The sequence below is a fragment of the Bos grunniens genome, chromosome 13 (genome assembly GCF_055505025.1).
Source record: "Bos grunniens cultivar Pamir isolate PY7600 chromosome 13, Bosgru_T2T1.0, whole genome shotgun sequence".
Lineage (NCBI taxonomy): Eukaryota > Metazoa > Chordata > Mammalia > Artiodactyla > Bovidae > Bos > Bos grunniens.
The window spans coordinates 42,040,925-42,066,004 of NC_141177.1; the positions used below are offsets into that span (position 1 = coordinate 42,040,925).

The 25,080-nt window shown below is 46.8% G+C and overlaps 1 protein-coding gene across 6 annotated transcripts in view; it reads left to right on the plus strand.

Moving 5' to 3' along the window:
- FOXA2 (forkhead box A2) overlaps window positions 1–24,285 on the plus strand; it is a 67,584-nt gene extending 43,299 nt beyond the window's left edge. For 2 of the 6 annotated variants that reach the window (XR_015138760.1, XR_015138754.1), the window contains 2 exons: window positions 8,314–8,387; window positions 8,921–24,285. The gene's annotated coding sequence lies outside the window, so the exon portion shown is untranslated. The remainder of the gene's footprint in view (window positions 1–8,313; window positions 8,388–8,920) is intronic. The other 4 variants (XR_015138761.1, XR_015138756.1, XR_015138763.1 and 1 more) reach the window with 2 other exon arrangements.
- The last annotated feature ends 795 nt before the right edge of the window (window positions 24,286–25,080 follow it).

The following is a 25,080-nucleotide window of genomic DNA, read 5'->3' on the forward strand; positions in this document are numbered from 1 at the left end:
TCCGAGCCTCGGTTTGCCCAGCTGTACCACAAGCACAAGACTCCCCTGGATGCATTGTATCACACGAACTGACGGGTTTCACTGGCACAGCTGCTTTAACTGTTCTCAGGACGGCCTGCTTCCTCTCTTTTCCAGCTGAGCCGTCATCTCCCTCGGCCCCTCTGGTCTCTCTCTCCCCACTGCAGCCACCCACCTACCAGTGATGCCAGTGGCCTCTGGGTTGTCTCACCTGTGGATCCCTCCTTGATTCCTCCCTGGATCTTGTGAAATGGTCCAGGGTCATGCTTCAGAGGCCCCTCACTTGGCTCCCCACTGTGTTCCAGAGATTCCCTCCTTTCTGAAGACCCTTCCTCAGCCCTTCCCTCACCAGGGGCTGTTCCTGGCCCCTCCCCTCAGCACCACTCCCCCCCTTCTCCTTTCCTAGTGGCAGAGAAGGTTCTGGAGTGCTTGTCCTGCCTACTATGAGCCTTTAGGCCTGTTTGTACTCATTTCATTCCTGAATAAGGTCACAAGGGCCCTGACTCTCCCTCAACAGATGAGCAAACTGAGTGGGGCTCAAGTGGTTGAGCAACATGACCAACGTCAGGCAGCAGGAAAGGCCTATACACATGAGCTGTCTGGTGACTCCTAACGTCCCCACTGAAGGTTCCCCAAGCTACTTGCAGACATCTGCCCAGTCAGTATCTCCAAGGACAACCCTTCCTTGAAACTCCAGGTGTAAATGTAACCTGTGCACAGGACCCCTGCCCTCCCCAGCCCACGGCCACCTAGGGTGCAATGTGAACTCACTTCCTCTCCCTCTAAACTCATCCACCCTGTCTTCTCTCGTGTTGCCAGTCAAATCCTAAGGCCCTGCTCCATGGGCTGAGTTGGCCAGTAGCTTGCACTCCAAGAGGCTGGACCATGTGGGCAGTTCTCCCATGAGTCTGGAGTGAGCCTGAGTGTCGGTCATCAGGGGATGCTAAGAAGGATGCGAAAAGGGCAGCCTTGGGAGGCCTGAGCCTGTCCATGTCTGACTGTGTGAGTTGAGACATGAGTGCCTTTCAGAATCTTTGTAGAGATGCTTCAGAAGTGAGGGGCAACCAAGAGGCACGTCATCATGGACTTTATATGACTCAGCACTCAATGCTAAGCTACCTTGTTTGTGATGCTTCTGACCTTCATGGGATGCTACTGAAGCCCAGAGAGGGCGAGCACCTGGATTAGGCCACATAGCTAGGAAATGGGGAACTTGGAGGGAAGCCCAGACTCCCATGGTTAGGAAAAGAGGAGAGAGCTTCTCAGGTCCCCAGACTTCTCAAAAGCGTTCTTTTCTCCTCAAAGGTATCAAGCCCAGATATAATAAGACGTTGATTTAGAATTAAGGCAGGCTTTTTAGAGCTGGGGGACTTGTGGAGGCAACGAAAGATTTGATCTGTCAGATCATGTTCCTCTTTTCTGGATGAGGGCTCCCCTACCTGGCTCTGGGTGTGTGGAGTCCTCGAGGGGAACATGGTCCACCCCCACAGCGCGGTGTGAAGGCAGGGTGCTTGTGTGCATGCGGGTGTGGGCTCATAGTGCTCTTCTCAGAGGATGCTGTGAGGAGCCTCCCATCAAGGCTCCCCAGGGCAGGATTCCCAGAGCTGGACCCCAGTTCTGCAGGTCACATGGCCCCTTGGTTTGCTTTCCCAGCCTCAGGCCCAGAGCATAACCTCCAGTCCCTGGGAAGTGCTTTGTTCTCCACCCTCTACCCCCATCGTCTTTATTTCTGGTGGCGCTAATTTAGTCCTGGGGGAGGAGGGGTGCTAATTAGTCCCAGAGGTGAGCAGAACAATGGCAAAATCCTGGACTTCTCAACTGGCTTCTCAGTTATTTAGGAGGTGAGGAAGGGAGGTAGACAATCCTGCTTTCTCAGCCCCACTTCCAATCTGTTCCCATGGTCACATAATATGGTGAGTTCTGTCTCTTTCTAAACTCAACTGTTAACTCTGTGGCATCTTTAGAATGTCCATGGTTATCCCTGTCACCACCAGGACCCAATTGTGAGAAAGTTGGAGTTTTTTTCTTTTCTCCTTGGAGGTAAACTGCTGCTCTGCTCTGTAAGGGAGAAGAAGGCGAGGGGACCACTCTGACACCCCGTGGTAACATTTTTTTTCCCCAGAACATCCCCTGAAGGTGGCATGCCATGACCCTGGCTTGCCCAAGCTCAGAACATGCACACGTGCTGTCAGACTTCCAAGCTTTGTTTTGCACTTACATAGACCATCCATCTGTGAAGAGGGCCATTGTGGTCTTTATAGGTTGGGGCCCAAATTTGCCTCTGAAGTTCACCCAGGCCTGCTTGTTTGTGGGCTCTTGATCATAGGAAAGGCAATTTTTAGAGCTTTTTTTTTGTTGTTGTTGTTGTTGTTTTTTTAAAGTATCTTCTTTACCTCAGAGTTTAGAAAGTCCGAGAAATTCATCTAAGCTCCCAGGAGGGTAGCTAGGACCCCGGTCCTTTAGAACTTTCATCAGGAACTCAGCTAGCCTTGACCAACAGGCATCCAGAGAGATGCAGAATGGGGGTAAGGACCTTGGCAAATTGACATGGGAGTGAATCTTCCTGGTGTCCCCACCCCCAACCCCATTCTCCCTGCCTCACATCTCTAGAGTTTTTCTGGAGCCTGGTCTCTGGTTTCTCCTTATTAACAGTGACCAGAGATCATGCACCCCCACCCTTAACAGGGTACACCAAGAAGTGGTTGAGATGAAAGAGTGGAGTCACAAAAAGGGTCAGGATCCTGCTTGCCACTCACTAGGGACAAGGGAATCAGCTCTGTCCTGTGATTTTTCTATTACTCATTTTCTCACCTGTAAATGGGGATAATAGAACCTAATCCTGTTCTGAGGATTAAATAAGTTCCTATATATAAAGTCCTAAAAACAGTGAATTATCATTATTTTTGCTTTCTGAAAAAGAGATAGCTAATGGCATAATTCTAAGACTGTTGGTATCTGAGAGTGAAAAATATGGACAGTGGCTTTCTGGATCCTTCCTGGTCTAAGATCATTTCAAGGTGCTAAGTACCATAGCCACTGTTCTGATTTTGAGTTTCTTTTTTCCTTCTCCCACCTGCATTCTTTGAGATATTTTGGCTGTCTCTAAGGTGATGATCAGCTAATATGACTGACTGATCAATTTTCACAGGAAGTTTTAAACAGACTGAGAACCCCACTCCAGTACTCTTGCCTGGAAAATCCCATGGACGGAGGACCCTGGTGGGATGCAGTCCATGGGGTCGCTAAGAGTCGGACACGACTGAGTGACTTCACTTTCACTTTTCACTTTTATGCATTGGAGAAGGAAATGGCAACCCACTCCAGTGTTCTTGCCTGGAGAATCCCAGGGACGGGGGAGTCTGGTGGGCTGCCGTCTATGGGGTCGCACAGAGTCAGACACGACTGATGTGACTTAACTGTAGCAGCAGCAGTACAGGAACAACACAAGTATAAACAAGTGGGTCCCATACGACAATGCATCTGTGTGGCATGCAGTCTCCAAGACCATCCTCAGCGCTCCCACCTCTTGGATCCATGGCTTCATGTCATCTCCGCCCCTTGAGTAACTTGCTTCTGACAAATAGATAAATATATGAACACAGTGAGGGGGCATCTCTTCCATGATTAGATTACAAAAGACTGTGACCTTCATCTCCCTGGCAATCTCTGTGTTTCGCTGCTCTGATGGAGCAAGCCACCAGTTGTGTTGGGGAGGTCCCCAGGGGAAGGAACGAGGGTGAGTCAATAGCCAGTAAAGAACTGAGCCTCAGGAAACCCGATTCTACAAACAACCACACTGAGCTGAGAAGCCATCTTCTTCCAGTCAAGCTTTCACATGAGACCCCATCCTGGCCAATGCTGTGACTGAAGCCAAGGTTCCAGCTAAACCTGCCTGGTTTCCTACCAATAGGTAGGAGATAATAAGTGAGAGACAATAAATAAGTTGATAAGGAATGAGTTGACTAAGCCACTGAGTTTGGGGTAGCCCATTACTGGTATAACTGGTATTACACACTAGATTACCTGACTCTGTGCCCTGTATCGTTTCTCAGAAAGGTTAAGTAACCCCTGCCAGATCACACAGCCAGGACATTGTAAATCTGGTACTTGAGCCCACATCCCAGCTATTTCTCAGAAGAGGTTGCAGGATGTAGGGTCCCAGGTTGCCTCCTGAGATCTTCTGTATGCATTTGAGCTTCTTTGGTTTTTAGAATGACTTCCATTTTTATCATCTGATGTGAGGAAAGAACCAATGCTCACTGACTCCCAGCTGTGCCAGGGACTCTGCACCCATGGTCTTACCTGGTACCCCCAGCTTGGTTACAAGGACGCTGTTGTATCCAGTGCAGATGCTGTGGTACCTAATGTGGGCTTCCCCAAAGTGGGCTTTGCAAGCACTGACCCTTCAAAGTGCTCTGTGGAAAGTGTCCAATGGCCAGAATATTTGGGCAGCACCTTGGCCTCTCTTGGTAGTTCACTATGCATGTGAGTCCAGTAAAGTCCAGAAGAGTCACAGAGAGGATCCCTTCCATGCCCTTCTTTCATGTGCCTTTTGTACGCTGGGTGACATCATACAAGGAACCTGGGAGGCACGTGAACTCCTCCCTCACAACCAGACCATCACCTAGGCCTTGTCCTCAGGAGATCACCGCCCCCCCAGACTCTTCTGTCTGCTTCCTGGGAGCGCTGCCTTCTCGTCACCACCTCTGGCCCTTCCTCTCCTATGCTTCCTCCATGGGGACCCTTCATAAGAGAAAGTCAGACCCCGCAGGCTCTACTGCAACCCCACTGGGCCCCCCTGCCTCCACAGCTGAGTTCTAGTCCTGCAGCATGACTGCGAGATGCGCTTCCACTCCCACTTCCTCCCCTACCTCCTCTCAGCGGCCCATCTCCCAGGGCTCCAGGGACCTTGCTCAAAATCTCCCTTCCTTCAGGGACTTCTCTGGCGATCCATTGGTTAAGACTTTGCCTTCCAATGTAGGGGGCATGGGTTCGAACTTGGGCCAGGGTACTAAGGTCTCACATGCCCTGGGGCCAGAATATTGAAACATAAAAGTGATATTGGAACAAATTCAATAAAGACTTTAAAAATGGTCCACATCAAAAAGTCTTTAATAATAAAAATAAAACTCCCTTCCTTCTGCTTGGATTCTTCTATATGCTTGTCCTCACATCCTTAACCCATTCTCTAAGTTTTGTGTGCCAGGGATCAAGCATTGACAAAGCATCCAGCCTTATGGTGGGGAAAACATGTGGGGAAACGGTGAAGAAAAAGCACCCGACCGTTACTGCGATTGGGGTAGGGCAAGCACTGAGGTTATAGGAACATGTTCTGGTCCTGTCTTCAGTTAAGAAAAGTTCTTTGTAGTTTGTTTATATTGTTTTTATCATGGACACCAAATATTTTTATTTAGTGTCACTCTGAGAGTTTGAAATAAATGAATGAAGAATTTTATTCTCTGACAGTGTCAAAAAGCCCAAATTGTAGTAGAAAACTTCCATAACACCTGGACAAGTGCTCTTGCCTCCCTACCCCAGTGCCCGGCTAAGAGCTCACAACAGCTGTCACTGCGTGGGAGATGGCAGGGGCACGCTACAGCAGGTGATCAGGACCCCAGGCGCTGGAGCCAGAGTGCCTTTGTTTCTCCGCGCCTCAGTTTCCTTCTCTGTAAAATGCATATAAAAATAATATCCATGTCAAAGAGCTGTGGTGGGGCTTAAATGAGCTTATTCAGGGCAAGTCCATAGAAAACAGCTTTGCAAGTGGTGAGGTTGGAAGATATCAGTGATTTTTTCCACAGGAGACATGGATTCAATAGCTGTGTCAGGAAGAGCCCCTGGAGACGGGCATGGCAACCCACTCCAGTATTCTTGCCTGGAGAATCCCATGGACAGAGGAGGCTGGTGGGCTATAGTCCATGGGGGTTGCAAAGAGCTGGACATGACTAAAGCAATTGAATGCATTCGACTTGTAGCATTTTTCTATTACTTATAGAACCTTATCTTCCTTGATACCTGTTTTTAAATTTTATTTATTTATTTACTTTGGGCAGGGCGGGATTTTCATTGCTGCATGCAGGCTTTCTGTAGTTGCAGCGATCAGGGGCTACTCTCTAGTTGTGGTTCTTGGGCTTCTCGCTTCAGTGGCTTCTCTAGTTGTGTAGCACAGGCTCCAGGGTGCTCAGGCTTCAGTAGCTGTGGTGCACGGGCTTAGTCACCTGGAGATACGTGGGATCTTCCAGGACCAGGGGTCAAACCTGTGTCCCCTGCATCTTTACTGGACCATCAGGGAAGAACTATTAGCGGTTAATACTGCACAGTGGATGCCTCTGTGAAGGCCACGGTGCATTTATATTTATCATTTTAGCTCTTTACACATAGATGGTCTTCAGAAAATACTGCGGCTAACTTGCTGAGCTTAGTGCCTTGGGAAGAATCTTAGGTTTTCCAAAGCAAAAGAAGGCCCTGAGGACCTCTCCCCAGGGCAGTGGGGGCTGGAGCAGAGACTCCGGAGATAGAGGTCACTGGAGACTGGGAGCAGGGCAGAGGTAGGACTCCACAGTCTTGACCTGGTGCCCTGCAGCCTCTTGGCCTTGGCTGGCCCTGGTGGGGAAACCAAGATCTTTCCATGTGATCTTCTGAGAAGTGACCTTGCCTCTTGCTGCCTGAGAACAAGGAACAATTTGGGTTCCTTTGTGAGAGGCAGCTTAGTGTTGCCTGAGAGCTGTTTCCCTAAAGGCTGGGCAGATCACTGGCTAGATTTTTAAAAGACATGCCCCAACTGTGTCCAGCTTTCTAACTGGTAACATCCTGGCCTTTTGCAGGGGGTCTTCAGTTCTCCCTGGCCACATGTGGGGACCATCATGATCTTTGGGATCATCTTGAACATCTCCCCACCTCCGACACCAAGTCTGTGCCTTTCCGATATAAGCAGGCTCTGGGAACACAACTTCAAAGCTTGGCGATGTGGGTTCCTCCAAGGAGCATTTAAAGTAACAATGGGCTTGAACCAGGTCGGGCTCCCAGCGGGCGCTCCTTAACCTGGCAACTATTGTGTCCAAAGTCACAGGGCAGCCACAGATGAACAATGCTCCTGGCAGCCCATGAGGTCCTCTTTCAAAGCAAAGTTGCTCTTGCCAGCTGTGCCAGGCAGAGGACCTGTGTACACAAATTGCCATTTACGTATTTTTCAATATCAAAGAATTACACTAAATGAAAATCATATTTCTTCTTTTCTATAATAAATGGAGTAAAACTACATCAAAGGAAAATTTTACACAAAAGAAGAACTCCTCCTGTGATCCTAACCCTCTCACTCTAAACCACTGTGATCTTTTGGGTACCTCTACCTCTAGTCATTCTGTTTTCTTTTTTATTGAACACAATTGCCATAAGTATATAAAAATCTGCCTCTTGGCTGCTTCTTTTACTGAACATCATTACAGGTACAGAGTTGCTGTACCATCTTTTTACACATTGTTTTAACAGGTAAAGGGCATTTGCTCAAAGTCATGTGCCATGGCAGACTCAACATTTTTCTTTTTCAGAGAATGATGTTCTACTATACATAAGACTGGTGAATATCATAGACTATGACACATTTCATTGTGCCAGAATTTATGACTTGTTTTATTTCCCATTTTGATAATGCTGCCATTTTTTTTTCTTTTTGTTCAAAATGGAGACTCCAAACTCATTGCCTCTAGACCTGTGCAAGACTACTGTGTTCAGATAAGGTGATCCTTTTCATATCCCAACATTTTTATTAGAACATTTTTCAAATGCACAAAAAAGTTGGAAGAATTTTATAATTGACACCCACAGACTGAGTCAGGGTGACCTTTGAACACAAACATACATCTTTGAAGATGCTGAGCAGCAATAACCAGTAGATAGAGGATGATCTGTCGTCTTCCAGCTGGTGTTCCTTGGACATAATAACCATGATAGTGTACTGTTATAAGATTTTATAGCCTTTCCGATTTTTCAAAAGGCCTTCAGGCCAATTTTCTTACTGGATCCTGGACATCCATAAGGTATAGTTGAGGCAGGTGTTATCAGGTGTCTTCTCTCCATTTACAAATGAGGAAATGCATGATCAGAGAGCTTAAGGAGACTGCCTAGGGCCACACAGCAAGACAGGTGCCATTGCAATACCAGTGCTGAGCTCTCAGCTGAGCCATGCTCCTACAGAAATGTCTCCCCTTAATTTATCAACGTAGTAACCAATGGCAGGTTTTCTATAATGCTTTCAGCTCCCCGATTTTGCTTGTCTGTGACTTTGGATCTTTTCAGGAATGGAAGGCAGGGGCATGTGTCACTGGAGTCTAGCCACCATAAATGTCAATGTGAGGAGTAAAGACCAGCTGGTAAGTGATTTCAAATCCATCGAGTCCCTACACTTTTCTCAAGATACCATTTATCTTTGTGGAAGCAAGGCTAATTTAGACAACAGTTAGACCCCAAAAGCAATTGTGTACATGAGCTAGGTTGTCTCCATTGGAGAAGAATTCAGAAAGATTCTGGATGATTCTGAAAAGTAACCACTAACACCACCCTCTCCACGGCTCCCGTCTGACACTAGCAAAGGCAGGCCCTGTTCATGGCTCAAATGTGGATTATCACCAGAAACAGTGGCTTCTCCAGAATGGCCCATACTCTGGTGTCCACGTCCCACCTGGAAAGCAGCCTTCAATACTCAAAGAAGACACCAAGGTGGGACCTGGGCCTCACCACCAGCCAAAGTGCCCATGGGGTCTGGGGCAGGAGCGATCCTCATTGGCTCTTCAGCCTACCTTTCTCCAGCTTCCTTTTTTAAATTCCTCCATTAGCGCAGGTCAACTGTCTCCACGTTTGCTCTAAAAACATATTTAATGTACACTGAGAACCCATTTCAACACAGGTGTTGTTATTCCATTTATGAGAGCCTGGGAAGAATTGAGAGCATGACCATCTTGGAAGAGACCAGATTATCTCAGAAGTGACCTCGCTGGAGCCAGAGCACATTCCCATGGATCCTGAAGGCCCTTATTTTTCACCCGGGCCATGGGGACCATTTTGTATCAACAAGGAGAAGCTTGTGCAGTTGGCTCCCCTCCTGCCTGTGCTGTCTGGACTCTGCTGACCGTCTTATTTTGCATGAACAGAGCTGTCCTGGTCCCAGACATCTTTTGCTGGTATGGGGACCAGAAGTCAGAACCGGAGGTCCAACAGTCCCTGGAGCTGGAGATGAATGTGCTTAGGGCATGGAGTGTGGGGATTCTTCAGTTTTCCTACAGAAAAATGCCCACTGCATATTTCATGGTAGCCAACTGTAATTTTGTCTCGTTTGATTGTCTTGATTTCTCTTCATCCTCCAGAAGAGCATCTGTTCAACATGAATACAGTGTGAGTTCAGGAAAGCCATGGCAGAGACCTCCTTTACTAGGGCCATCTGCTTGTCCTTGCCCTTTGGAAAAATCAATGAATTTTATTTTTGGACGGTCTGTTCCTTAAGCCTGAAAATATTCATTGGAACACCATGGGTGAACAAAGTCCACCCTCCCAGCCCAAATCAATTTCTCTGAAGTTGGCCGGATGTTGTCACAGTTTCCCTATAACTGGCTCCAGGGGATTTCTGTGCTGAAAATTGCACCTGGGAGCTGGTGGCTGCAAATGGGACAATTCTTATAACAAAACTCATGGCACTAGTAGAAATCTGGTGGTGTGTACTCAGTTCTATCAAACTCTTGCAACCCTGTAGCCCACCAGGCTCCTCCGTCCATGAGATTCTACAGGCAAGAATACTGGAATGGGTTGTCGTTTCCTCCTAGAGGGGATCTTCCTGACCCAGGAACTCAAACTTCATCTCCTGCATCTCTTGCATTGCAGGCAGACTCTTTACCACTGAGCCACCGGGAAGCCCAGAAATCTGATGAAGATGCCTTCATCATTTGGAGTTTTGTGACTTGCAACGTTATACCTTGTCACCCAAATGATAGAAAATCTCCCACAAGGAGGTTATGAAACCCATAGCCACATCAGCCTCCTCCTGGGGCTGGTGGGCTGGGAACTGGAGTCAGTGTTGATGAAATAGAAAACCCTAAGAAGTGAACTTAGAACGCTGGAGACTAGGGAGTATTTTGTCCAAAGCATGTGTCTTGAGAGCTCACAGGAATCCTGTGCTGTATGTGCAATTTTGCTCTTGATGGAGAATGATTCAGGCTCCCCCAAGGCCAGTTTCTCTTTATCTCTCTCTCTGCACACTGTGACTTGCTAACCTCTTTCCTTGAGCCAATAGCCTCAATTTTATTTTCACCACATCATTATTTCTGTGACCCAGACATGCCAATGGGCCGTTAACATTATTTTGATGGGAATTTTATTTTATCATGAGGATTACAAGCAAATGATGTAACAGCTTTCTGTTCACTAAGGAATCTCCATGAAGCGGGGGTAAAAGGCACATAATCCAGGGGAGGGGGAAGGGCACTCACTTTTATTGCACTCCTCCTAAATCCAGGTGCTTTACATAGATTATCTCAGATCAGTTCATCCTAGGCAACAGCCTTGTGAAGATCGCCATTCAATAGACAAAGAAAGGGAGACTTAGGGAGGTTGAAAAAGTTACCCAAGACCTCAAGACCTGACCTTAAAAGCAGGCGGAAGCAGGGGCCAAAGACTAGAATCTTTCCACTGACAAATCAGCAGCTTTCTGTGCAGAATACCTTGAGCTCTTAGACCAACTCCCAAGGCTGCAGACCAGTCCAAGTGGAGTGAGGGCAGCTGCCTGGTGTCTTGGGGCTGTGAAGAGTCCACCAAGGAGCCTGGGACAAACCAGAACCACAGTAGCTCAAGGTCCATCTTCCTTCCCCAGATGCAGCTCTTCCCTTGTTTGGTGAGAAAGGACAGCCTGCCAGTAGGAAGAACAGAAGCCTTGCTTTCATCAGGCTGCAGCTTTTGCATTCTGGATGGTCCAGGCCCTCCCCTAGCTATCAAGGTATGTAGGGCTGACCTGTCCCCTTCAGCCTGCACTGAAGAACAGCAGATGGCATTCAGGCTGATTCTGCACCTCTGGCTGACTAATCTCCCAGGAACAAGAGTAAACAGAGAGCTCGGGACACCATATGTCCCTGACTCACCGTGTTGGCCGGAATCACCATCGTTCTCCCAGCATATGCCTTCTTGGGCCCAGGTGGAAGGTGGGTCAGAGGAAAGCTGCCTGAAAGTTACAGGCAGAAAGATTATAGACATAAAGACACACATAGGGAGTGGGCATTGGTTAGTCACATCCTAAATGACGTTTATTATTCTTTAAAACCTGCTTTGTTTTTCTAGACAGCGTTCAGCTTCAGCCAGGGGCCAGCACAGCACTTACCACCACAGGCTCTCAGGGTCTGTGAATGGAATCAAGGAATTGCCAGCCTAATCCATTTTCTTTATATCAGTCTGGAATGTTACCCCAAGTTGAAAATGAAGCTGACCCTAGTTCAGTTGAAAGATGTCTTCTCTTTTTTAAAAAAAATATTTATTCATTTGGCTGTGTTGGGTCTTAGGTGTGGCACGCAGGATCTTTGTTACATCATGTGACATCTTCTTTGTGGTGTATGGGCTCCAGAGTGTCCGGGCTTCAGTAGTTGTAGCTCTTGGACTTAGCTGCTCCCCAGCAAGCAGGATTCTTCGTTTCCCCAACCAGGGATTGAACCTGCATCCCCTGTATTGCTAGGCAGATCGTTAACCACTGGACCACCAGGGAAATTCCCCAAAAGATGTCCTCTTGAGATGGGGAGGCTGCATCCTGTTTCCTCTGACCTCTTCAGAGCCTCCTAAGCAGGCGAGCCAAAAGGGCAATGTTGGAGGTAGAAGTCTTGGAGTGGGCTGCTCAGGGTTTGAGAAAACTGGATTTCTTCTGGGGTGGCATGCTTAGCGTTCTTTAGGAAGATAATGGTGCGTGAACCTTCCATTACTCTTCTCTTAGTCAATCAAGGCCAGAATCGTAGGTTTAGGACCACAAGAGTACTGAGCTGGAGGGGCTGGATGGACCCGTCTAATTCATTTTTTTCCTGCACACCCATCTAGGGTCACAGGGTTGGGAGAGCGTTACCTGGATCTAGAAGTCTCTTGATGGTCCAGCGCTTTTCTTGAAAGAAGCCAGTGGAGCCTCTGGCATGAGTCACTCTGAGCCCCTGCCCTGGGACTCCAGTGGTAGATGTCTGCCTTTCGCACTGCAGGCCTTTGGGCCATAGTTTTTACTTAACAACTGGACTCGCAGGAAGGTTAAGAGTGATCCAGAGCAGCAATAATGGTGGCAGCCATTCTAGAGCAAATCTTTAATGCTCAAAGAGCTGTCCATGGCAGTTTTTCAGTCCCTATATCTTCCAGTTCTGAAAAATTTGTGAGGTGGGTCTTATCACTGCTACACAGAGGAAGAAGTTGAAACTTTGAAAGGCCAAATGAACCATCCAAAAGCCCATTGTTAACTGGACAAGGATGGAGTTTGAACATTGTTGTTTTTCTTGCTCAGTTGCTAAGTCTTATCAGATTCTTTGTGACCTCTATGGACTGCAGCATGCCAGGCTTCCCTGTCCTTTACTATCTCCTGGAGTTTGCTCAAACTCATGTCCACTGAGTCAGTGATGCCATCTAACCATCTCATCCTCTGTTGTCCCCTTCTCCTCCTGCCTTCAATCTTTCCCAGCATCAGGGTCTTTTCCAATGAATTGGCTCTTTGCATGAGGTGGCCAAAGTTTTGGAGTTTCAGCTTCAGCACCAGTCCTTTCAGTGAATATTCAGGACTGATTTCCTCTAGGATTGACTGGTTGTATCTCCTTGCTGTCCAAGGGACCTCAAGAGTCTCCTCCAGCACCACAGTTCAAAAGCATCAACCCTTTGGCGCTCAGCTTTCTTTATAGTCCAACTCTCACATCCATATATGACTACTGGAAAAACCATAGCTTTGACTAGATGGACTTTTGCTGGCAAAGTGATGTCTCTGCTTTTTAATACACTGCCTAGGTTTGTCATAGCTTTTCTTCCAAGGAGCAAACATCTTTTAATTTCATGGCCTCAGTCACCCCAGAATCTAAGATAGTTCTGAGGCTCTGTTCGTAATCTTTAGAAGATAGTTCTCAGCGGGCTTCCCTGGTGGCTCGGAGGTTAAAGCGTCTGCCTGCAATGCAGGAGACCTGGGTTTGATCCCTGGGTCGGGAAGATTCCCCTGGAGAAGGAAATGGCAACCCACTCCAGTATTCTTGCCTGGAGAATCCCATGGACGGAGGAGCCTGGTGGGCTACAGTCCACAGGGTCACAAAGAGTTGGACACGACTGAGTGGCTTCACTTTCACTTTCTCAGATAAAAGGGATCATATGGATACAGAAGACAGACTGGGGATTTAATGTGGTTGCTTAAGATACTTTGAAAGCTTCCAGTTCCGGGGCAGCAGCTGACAGGTGGGGCTGGATGGAGATGCCTGCAGGAGAGCTCACCTCCACTCAGTCCTCTTCCCAACCTCCTGTCCTGCTGATCCTCAGCAGGAAGGACATGGGAATTTCCCAAGTTCCTTTACTCTTTCTCTCTATAATCAATTCTGTAGCTTTGCTTCTAACACTAAAATTCCAACTCAAATTCAGGAATGCTGGTAACACAGGTCCAGGAGGCAGTTTGTTGTCCACTCATGGAAAGCTGGGCTCTATCACTGGGACACCCACTTGTCCAAGAAAGTGAACTCGCCTTTAAGAAGCAAAATCCTAGAAAAACATCCCTGTCAGAGGATGTAGGAAACAAATCCCTTGGCTTCTGGTCTAATAGATTTTTATTGAGGAAGGAGAGCTGGTGCCCAAGATCAATCCAACCTCACCCAGGTCACTGCTGCTGGGGACAGGCCAGTTGGGCACACTCCCATAACACTTACAAGTGGAGGTGTCTTCAGGGCATGGGGTATCTGGAAAAGAAACCACTTTGAAAAGTCGTATGTTAATATTAGCCAAATATGTTGGAGTCTCCAAACCACTGTCTTCTGTTGGACTTCTCATTGGAATTTGGTATTTGTATTCTCTGGCTTGCCTGGTGGCTCAGCAGTAAAGAATCTGCCTATAATACATGAGACTTGGGTTTGATCCCTGGGTCAGGAAGATCCCCTGGAGAAGGAAATGTCATCCCATTTCAGTAACTGTGTCTGGGAAATCCTGTGGACCGAGGAGCCTGGGGACTATAGTCTATGCAGGTCACAAAGAGCTGGACATGATTGAGTCACTGACACTCAGGTGTATTTTTACTTTGCTACTATGGCTGCTAAAAAATATACAAAATTATATACACACACACAGACACACACACACACATATATGACTTGCATCATTTCTATTAGACAGTGCTGATCTAATAGGTATACATAAACATATACCTGCAAACAGAATATTCATTTATAAGTTCTCCCAGAACAAAAGAACAATTGCCAAATTATCAGTATACACAGATTATGCTCTCTGATCATAACAAAATAAGAAGAAGAAAGTGTCAAATATCTCTTGGGCTCACAAATTATATAACACATAGGCAATAGTATTCAAGGGACAAAATTAAAAGATATTGCAAAATTTTTATAAATGAACAAGGATGAAAATGTCAAACTCTATGGCCAATACCTAAGTGGCATTTCGTGTTTTGTGTCATTTTGAGTACATTATCATAAGCAAGACACATTGAAAACCAAAGACCCAAAGGCAAAATGAAACATACTAGGGGAAAAAAGAGAATTAGAATAAAACCAGAGTAGTCATAAAGAAGAATATAAAAAAGATAAGAAGAGAAATCAATGAAACAGCCCAGATCTCCACTGCAATCTGATTCTTTGAAAAGTGAGTGAACAAAGGTGGAAATGACATTCTATATATAAATACATATTTGAACCAGGGTAAATGGACCATGTCATAAGGGAAATTAGTGATTCTTGACTAGAGGAATCAAAGAAGGCTGACCTAGAATCAAAGAAGGGACCGTTTTCTAAGTAGATAACTATAGCACAGGTGGCCCCTCCTATCTGGGGGACCTGCCCACACCCCACGGTGCAGGGGGAACACCAGTGTGTGCTGTGGAGCCAGAGCACGGATGGGAGATGGTGGGAAAATAACAGAATAAATCAAGAGAAGAGCCCTGGGTGGACATGCCACGCCATGTTGTTGTTGTTTGGTTACTAAGTCGTGTTCGACTCTGCGACCCCATGAACTGCAGCACACTAGGCTCCCCTGTCCTTCACCATCTCCCCAAGCTTGCTCAAATTCACTTCCATTGAGTCAATGATGCCATCCCAACCATCTTATCCTTTGTCACTCCTTTCCCTTCCTGCGTTCAATGTTTCCCAGCATCAGGGTCTTTTCCAGTGGGTTGGCTCTTCACATCAGGTGGCCAAATTATTGGAGCTTCAGCTTCAGCATCAGTCCTACCAATGAATATTCAGGACTGATTTCCTTTAGGATTGAGTGGATTAATCTCCTTTCTGTTCAAGGGACTCTCGAGAGTCTCCTCTGGCACCACAGTAGGAAAGCATCAGTTCTTTGGTGCTCAGCCTTCTTTATGGTCCAACTCTCACATCTATACATGACTATTGAAAAAACAATAGTTTTGACTATACAGACCTTTGTCAGCAAAATGATGTCTCTGCTTTTTAATACACTGTTTAGGTGTGTCATAGCTTTCCTTCCAAGGAGCAAGTGTCCTTTAATTTCATGGCTGCAGTCACCATCTGCAGTGATTTTTGAGCCCAAGAAAATTCTAATTTTTTGCATTTAAAGAGATATAGAAGGTTATTTTAAGTGTTATAAAAAATTTGGGATGACCTCCCAAGCTGATGCTTTTCTCTTTTCTTGAATTCCAAACATACAATAACACAAAATGTAACACCCCACTTCTCACTGGTTTCTCCCATTTGAAGTTTCTAAATGGAAAGTTCTTTAGAATGAAATATCTTTCATTTCCTCAAGTGCATCCTCAGAACTTGGTTGCTCACCAGAAGCTACTGCTTAATCCTGACAACACCTGACACTACAGAGAGACACTGGGATCTAGGGTACGTGTGTGTGTGTGTGTGTGAAGACAGAGAGAGAGAGAGGGAGAGAGAGGGAAGAAGGTAAAATCAACTTTCTTGGTTCCTTCTTTGCTTCTATAGATGTAGTCAAAAAGATTAATTTTAAAGCTTATCTACTGGGCACAAATTCTCAATTGTATATAGCTGGAAATGATCAGTTTGGGTAGAGGAAGCTGCCTCAGGTAAATATAGCACTTAGCAAGGTAGGATAGCCACACACCATCTACAAGAGAAGACGCCATCTGAGCTGCCAGAAACACCTAATCAGTCAAGGCATCACTTTTCATAACGTACCCAGATAATGCCCACAACTGGCTCTGCTCTGGGCCTGTGAGCACAGACCCTGGCCCAGCCCCCTCTGCATCAGCCTCTCGCCCTCTGCCTTTGTCTGCAAACAGGGGAGAGGAGCTTCAGGTTGGAGGCCTCGCAGCAGCTGAGCAGGCCAGGTGTGCGTCCATTGGCTGCAGGACCAGGCTGAGTCCGATTTTCTTTTGTACATAAAGATAAGAAGCCAAGGGCCCCCTTTCGAAAGCAAACACGTTGAATTTGAACCACCACCTCCCATGATTCACCGGATGGAATTTACGACAGTGTTTACCCTTTTCCACAAAAGTAGTGAATGGATCAGTCTTAATCTGAAATAAAAATCCACAGCAGATGCATTTTGAAGCCCCACGGGGGAGATTTTCCTGCAAAGACCCCCATGACTCCAGATCGTTCACTCAGAAGTCAGGGGAAAGAGTGGCCCAGATCTTCTGGGGAGAAGCAACTCCAAGGACGAACCAAACAAGTCTTTGCATGTGCCAAGTTCTGCAGGGCCCCCTCTTAACAGCGGGAATTCAGACAAAACTTCAGGAATGCTTTGCTGGGCAGCTGTGGTGCATTCAAAGCAGAGAAAGGGCCTTAATCTTTGCAAAACCAACAAAGATAAGCAAGAGCTTTAGCCCGGTTGAAATTAGCCAACTTGCTGCTACACAATGTCCTTGTGACCATTATCCAGGCTCTGACCGCGGAATGGCACCACTCAAGTATGCTGGCAATGTTTAACGAGCCATCTGTCTTGTACCTGTTCCACAGAGCAGCAGCCTTTGTTGGAACCCTGGCCCCGTCCAACATGTCCACTGGCTGCTCACTGGACGGGGACCCTCGGCTCTTTCCTCTCTCATGTGAATTTCACACCTCGCTCCGTGATGTACTGTGGTTGCTGCCCGAGGACATTTGAAAGGGGCATATGGGTTTTGTATTTGTCCATCGATCATTTGCATGGCTCCATGTGTATAATTACTTTACTCATTTATTTGATTTTTTTCCCCCAATTTTTCTTCTTTTAGGGGAATTCCAATATTCACTTCAATGTCACTAACTGCTGATTTTCTTTTCATTCTTGTCCTTGAAATTAGAAGCCCCCTCCCCTCAGATATATTTTTTTATATGTATGGAAAAGATCTTCTGCTTAAATATCACAGTTTCAGGAGTTTGCAGGTTATGTTATTGAAGACTTGGGTTCAACCACTTGAACTTGATGTTTTCTGAGGTCTGTAATAGTCACATCTAGGCATTGTCACGTGACTCAATAGATCGATTTCCTTGCACAACTGCCCACGTTGGGGTAGAGATATGAGACAATAACAAAATCAATTCACGGATTTTGTTTTGTTAAAAAAAAAGTGTGCTTTATCAAAATTCTCTGATTTCAAAATTTCAATGTGAATTCAAAATTCACATTGATTTCTCCTGCTCTGCCTTCCTTGCTCAGAAGTAACATGTCCTCATCTTTGTCTTATAGGCATCATAATGTTGCTGGAATGATGGTTGTCTCGGGCATGTCTTCATGTTGGCAACCTCAGAGACCTGAGGCTTTGACCCCGTCACCACCCAGCTGTGTTATCTTTGGGTCTCACTTAGACTCTTATCTATCCAAGGGACTGGATTTGATTAGAGGCAAACAGGAAGTTAGATGCGTGCGAGGGCTCCCAAGAGCATCAAGTATAAAGTGGAAAACACTCTGTGTTTGGAGAATCTCACATATATGTGTCCACACTGGTGCCCAGGCACCAGAGCCTCTGGGTGACCGTCCAGCCTCATGTCATCCTCATGGGGTCACCCCAAACAAATCCTGTCTTCAGGGCAGACAGACCCACTGGAAGGAATTTAGATACCCACAGTGTCTTTCCAGAGCAACAAAACAGACACCTTAAAAATGGCTGCACAAAGAACTTTATCCTTAAATCTAAATTTTCATGGGATCCAAGAAGAAGAGCAGGATAGAGGGTGAGGAACCTCTTCAGACTTGACCTCTCAAAATTTAAGGGCAAAGGGAAACAATAGGGGGCAATTTTCAGAGATGGGTGGTCACCACTGGGAGCTTGAGTAAGAATTCCTTCGTGTTTTTTTTTTTTTTTAAGACTGTGCCTTGTGGCATGCAGGATCTTAGTTTCCTGACCAGGGATCAAACCCACGCCCCTTGCACTGGAAGGTGGATTCTTAACCACTGGACTACCAGTGAAGTGGAATTCACTCAGTCGTGTTCAACTCTTTGCGACCCCACGGACTATACAGTCCATGGTATTCTCCAGGCCAGAGTACTGGAGTGGGTAGCCTTTCCCTTCTCCAGGGGATCTTCCCAATCCAGAGACTGAATCCAGGTCTCCCACATTGCAGGCAGATTCTTTACCAGCTAGCCACGAGGGAAGCCCAAGAATATTGGAGTGGGTAGCCTATCCCTTCTCCAGGAAATCTTTCTGATCCAGGAATTGAACTGGGGTCTCCTGCATTGCAGGCGGATTCTCAGAACTACGAGAAGTCCTCTTCTTTGCATTCTTAATTTCATCCTTCAGTTTCAATTTTGATTACATTATGTGTTTTGTAACATCATCTAATATTTAATGCCTATTGTATTAACATGTCTCCTAATATGTGTATTGTTCATTGAATAAATATATATTTACTCATTAGATAATCATTTATACATGCACATACATGTGTGTGTGTGTATATATATATATAAAACTTAATCATAAATGCATCCATTTATCTGACATCCAGGCTATTCCCACCTTTTGCTCATGGTGAATGATGCTGCTATGACACGTGTGTACATGTGTCTAAGTCCCTGCTTTCAGTTCCTTGGGCACATACCTTGCAGTGAAATTTCAGAGCTACAGGACAATTCTACAGAAATTTTTTGAGGAACTTACCCCCACAGAAACTACACAATTTTACTTTCCCACCAGCCACACAGGTACCAGAGTTCCCGTTCCTCCACATCCTTGCCAAAACTCAGTTTCCTTTTTCTAAACAAAGCTCACCCTCTGAGTGGGCAGGAAGTGGGACTGCCCATTCGCAATTCCAGGAGTCTTCTTGGTCTGCACTTCCTTGGGGATGAACTTCAAGGACACAGGTGTGGGTGAGCTCCTCCACCATTGTCAGGAAGGCTCTGGGGCCCTTCTCTCCTAGCATCTCCCAAAGCCCCCATATTGGTGTAAGGATTGATGCCTCTAAGAAGTACCCCTTCCTAAAGGACATCATTGCCACCAGGAAAGAGAGCAGCTTGTATCCGACAGTGTGAGTCATAGAAAACAGGAGGGTGAGATCCTGGAGTCCAGGGTATGGAAGCCAGAATTGAAAGAGATGGACGACTCCCTGTTGGGCCAGAGTCCAGAGCCTTACCTGACCCAGAGGTGACAGTAGCATGTCCCAGGCAGAGGAGAGTATCCTGAGGCAAGGGCAGCTAGGAAGGCACGGACGTCTCGGGTACGGGGAGCAAGTGGCTCAGGACGGGGAGAGTCAGAATCCTCTCCTCACCTCAATACACAGGCAGTGGCACAAAAAACAAATCTGAGAGAAAGCAGCCCCCACCTGCGAGCCTGAGGCTTTCTTTCCTCTGTCCCTTCTTTGAAGGGTATTTTTCAACTTGGCCACGTGTTCAAATCATCTAGGAGTTCTGAAGATCCCTGGGGCACTGGCCAATGAGATCGCACATGCTGTACGTGGGACCCAGCATCCGTCTTTGAACATCCCCAAGGAGATTCAAGTGGGCGGTCAAGGATGAGAGAAGTAGAAGTTTAGTTTTAAAATGATAGGTTTAAAAACTAGACTTCATTAGATTTTTTTGTTTTTATTGTTAAAGAAATACGGTCACACTGTAGAAGTTCAGATGGAATAAAGATATCGAGAGGTCTTGTGGCCTGAAGGCAGCTGTAGACAGCCCAACCCATGCCCGATGGGGGGCTTCTTTCCTGAGAGGGTGGACAGAAGGAGGGCTGGCTTCCAGGGCAGGGCTGTGCCACTGAGAACACCCAGCATATGATATATTCTCTGTGTCCCCAGCACTGTGGCAGGCATGGTGAGGTCTGCACTCAATAAACGTTTGTAGAATCAGTGAATGGGAGCAGGAAGGCATGAATTCATGAAAAGCAGCCCAAGACACGGTCCCTGCCCTCTAGGAACTTACAAAGGGGCCGTTGAATAGGCATTACAATGACAATAATCGGATGGTGATAATAGTTCCTGCATCAGTGGCTCTGTATGTCTGTGCACGCAGCCTGGCAGCCAGGGAAACCAGGGAGGGTTTTTGAAAACTCTGTTTGGTAGCTACGGCCTCTCTTATCTTTATTAATGCCCGGCAAAGCACAAACAGACACATTGCCCCCCTTCTTGATAAAACAGGTAAACAGGAGCAGAGCAAAAACTGAGGAGACAGGTTGCCAGTGATACCCAGAGCCCACGTGGGTGGTCACAGAAAAGCCAAAAAGAGTGGAGAAAACCCTGCCTCTAAGATATGAAGTTATTCTGATGATGGCTTGAGTCTTTGCTTGTTCGACATGAGTTTCCCAAGCTCTCCAGCCTCCACATACATTAAGTTGATCAGCCACAAGCTCTTTGTCACTTACAGCTTCTTCTTCTGGTCATGATGATGGAGAGAACAGGACAGGGGAGAGCTGGGGGCTTGTTTCGTTTGATTGTCAACACCCTGTGCAACTTTAGTAATGTTCCATATCTTTGACCTGCAACACAGACAGCAGGTTCTGTCCTGCTTCTCTTGCCTGATGGTTGGACAAAATTCAGGAGCATTGAATTACTGACCTAAAGGCACCTTTTCATCCTTAGGTGTTTTCCGCTTCCATCACGTAAAGGGCTGGGAGGCCGAAGGACCCTCAGTCACAGAGCAGCCCACAGGCCAGGTGTACTGACTTTGTCTGGGCTGTGGTCCCAACCCTCTGCTGCCTCTCACAAGCTGTGGGAAGCAGGCAGCTGCCAGTAGACTGTAGGTACTAGACATGTACAAGGATCTCAGACAGCCATTTACACCTACAGCTTTGTTAGTCACTGCACCATTTTAATTCCTCCTCTTATTTCCCTCTGTCAGTCCCAGGCAACCTCCCCTCCTGTTCAAAGAGAAAATCCTTTTTCTCCTTCCTTCCTTTCCGCCCTCCCTCCGACTCTCTCTCCTTCCTTACTCCTTCCCTCCAAACTTCCTTAATTTCTTTTTTTTTTTCTTTCTTCTGCTTTCCTTCCTTCCTCCTTTCTTGTCTTCCTTTCCTTTCTTTTCTTTTACTTTTTTTATCCAGGTCAAAATGTGTTTGGGTGACCTTAGGTAGGTGACAAGCAGGTGAGGACACTGACTCCCACTTGTTGGCCAAGATTCCTCATCTATGTGCTCTGAGCCTGCAGGGTGCCTGACCCCACAATGGCTCATGGGTACTGTGTGGGTACTGCCTGGCCACTTATCTTCAAGCCATTTGAAAGGTTGGTATCTCAGTTAGCCTTTACCACTTGAAAAAATTATTTTATTTTGTGTTACGATATTATGTATTTTTGGTTAGCCTGCTACAGAAAAGTACCCCGTGTACTTTTATTTCAGAAGTGAATTTGAAAACCCAGCTTATTTCTGAGCTTCTTAGGGGTGAGAAGCAGTCAGTTCAAACAAAAGTCTTATTGGGTTTCCCAGGTGGTGCAAGTAGTAAAGAATCTGCCTGCCAATGCACGAGATGCAAGATTCGATCCCTCGGTAGGGAAGATTCCCTGGAGGAGGAAATGGCAACTGACTCCAGTATTCTTGCCTGGAGAATACCCATGGAGAGAGGAGCCTGGTGGGCTACAGTCTATGGGGTTGTGAAGGGTTGGACACAACTGCAGTGACTTAGCCTGCTTGTTACCTCTGTGGGGCCAAAGATACCCATGTGGACACCTGGCGACCCAGACTCTGGAGATCCAGCCCAATGGCCTGGCCAGAGTTTGGTTTTGAGTGGTGGGGAGTGTGACGCAGGGGTGACTGTGCTCTGCTTGGGCAGCTGGTAGGGCAGCAACAGGTGACGCACCACCCTGTGTGTCCTCAGCTTCCCTGAGTCCAGCGCCTCTAGGCTGAGATCTCCCCGGGCCTTGGCTGCTGGCCTGCAGGCCTACTGCTCCCTTGGTTCTGATCCCCACCTGTTTCTCCAGGTGGGAGCTGCTTCACCAACCATCAAGGAGCTTTGGACAAATGGATTCTGGACTTTAGCCCATCCTTTCCCAGCTGCTTTGTGAAAAGCTGACCATTTTCTGGCACTGGCAGAGGGACAGGAGAGGGTATACATAGCCAGACTCGATGTAGCATTATCTTCTGGGGTCATTTCAGAGATTTTCCATGGGTTACTTTGAGCCCTACCTGTGACCTGCAAATCCCTGCTTTAAGAATTCCCAAGCTGCAGCTCTACTGTGTTCAGAACAGAAATGAGACAAGGTCTGGATTCTGACTGGTGGCTAACTGAGATACCAGTCTTTCAAATGGCTTGTAGATAAGTGGCCAGGCCTCTATAGTACCCATGAGCCACTGTGGGGTCAGGCATCCTGCAGGCTCAGAGCCCACAGATCGGGAATCTTGGCCAGCAAGTGGGAGTCAGTGTCCTCACCAGAAGCCCCAGAAGAATCGCCAGGGTATTCAACACTAAGTGTTGCCTGGGCAGTGAGCAAGTTCAACCTCCTCACTGGAAATTATGAGAAACTTTTCAGCCTGTTTAAAGGATGTGGTTTAGTTCTGCCTAGAATGTAACATGCAAGTGACCCCTGCTCTACTGGGTGAGCACACACATGTAGACATGCACACAGAAGACATGTATAGACCGTGAACACACCGATATGAACAAGGTAAGAAGAGGACACTGGACTCCTAGACATCAGACCAGCCAATCAGAAGAGGCTCCCCAGGCACCAAGATGTTTCTAGCATTCCCTATTTAATTAAAAACGACAGGCTATGTGGGGTGTGGGGAGGTGATACCAAACACTTGTTTCCTATCATTTGTGATTCTGTGAGAGGTTAGCAAAAAGGGCCATTTTGTCCCGTAGGCCCTCCTGTCTTGGCAAAGATGATTTGCATTTGTCCTGAGTGGCCAAGGGAGCTGGGCTTCCGGAGACCCGGCAGTGGGCTTTTATATTGTCGATTACTCAGATTTCTTCCCTCTTCATCCAAGCTGAGTTCTGGACCATCCCTGGCCCTTCAGGACCCTGACTCAAGCCAATGTTCCTGTGTTGCCTCACCTCTGCAACCTCTCTCTGTAGCCGGGGCACCTAGCCCCTCTGCTCTGCCAGACCCCCTCAGGGAGAGAAGCTCCATCAATTTGTGAGGACTGGACCTCTACCAACTAGCTAGTTCCAAAGAGGAATGACACTTGGAGCCTCAAGATTTTCAGGTATCTCAATTTAATGCTTTAAAAACTCAAGGATGAAGTAGTGATGGTATTACATTTGAACAAATTTGGCCTCCCAAAGCAGGCCTAATCACATAAAAGATGCCCATGGCCGGTGTCCAGAGCCTCGCGTTCCCAGGACCAAGCCTGCCACCCTCATTGGACCTGTGAGCCTCTCACCAAGTGACCCCTGTCTTCTAAATCCATCTCATCTCCTTTCACTCTTCTGAATGCGAAGGGGAAGGCAAACTCTTGTTGCCTCAAGACATCCCTCTTCATTTCTGTGCCTCCTCTGGTGTCACCCCCAGGCCAGGGCCCTCTTCCCTGGTTCAGAGCCCTGTTTGAGCCCCACCTGGCCTCAGCATCGCTCACACGTGTCATGTGGGGTGGCTTGCAGCCCAGTCCCATCAGCCACTTTTTGGGTTTCTTTGTGTCCCCTGCATCATACCTAGCAGATAAAAATGTCAATGGTTAAATTCAAAATGGAAATTTCAAAGGCTGCCTTAGTTTCCTGAAAGCTCTGAGTAGATTTCCTCACTCAGCCCCACCCCCATCCACCATGTAACAAAGGAATAGAATGACTTCTTTGTTCTTCTGGGACAAACTTTTTTTTAAAAAAAATCTTGCTCAGCCTGCCCCTATAAAAGGCTTATCTCCAGGGCTGGTAGGAGACATTTTAATTCCTTCCTGTTTGCTGATCTTTCTCCTCAAGGCCCCTCAGCTCAGGCCCCACCCCGTGCCCCCAGGTAAGGTCACCCAGGAGTGCTGGAGTCCATCTGTCACCTGACACACTCTCTTTATAGCCACTACAGGCTGGGCACTGGCCACCAGACCATGGGCATTACTTCTGGAACACTTCAAGAGGGTCCACTGTCTCGTCTCATAACCCGCCTCCTTGTCTTATAGGGAGGTGTCCTCTGGCTCATTTGATTTTGTAATTTCTCTTTCTTCATTTCCCATCGGCCTTCTCTTTTCCCAGCCCTTTATGTTAGGAGTGAATTTAGGTAATTCTCATTTTAGAATTTTGCCACACCTTTGGATATTTATGGAGCCCCTCAGGTGTCAGGAATCATTACTCTCTTCTGGGAATGTTCCTGATTTAGGCTTTAGCCCTCAGTTCTATTTTGTTCTGATGGATCACCCCAAAGGTTTCAGAAAGTAAGGTGCTGAAAAATGTGTCTGCTGGTCTTGTGAGGGGATTCCTGTATTTTGTAAAATGCAGTGATGAATCACTCATGACAGAGCTTTCTGTTATAAAAATGCTGCAGTGGAATTTTCTTTTTCACTCAGGGTATCTCATGATTTTCTTTACTCGTCCTGTCTTGTGGTTCTGGG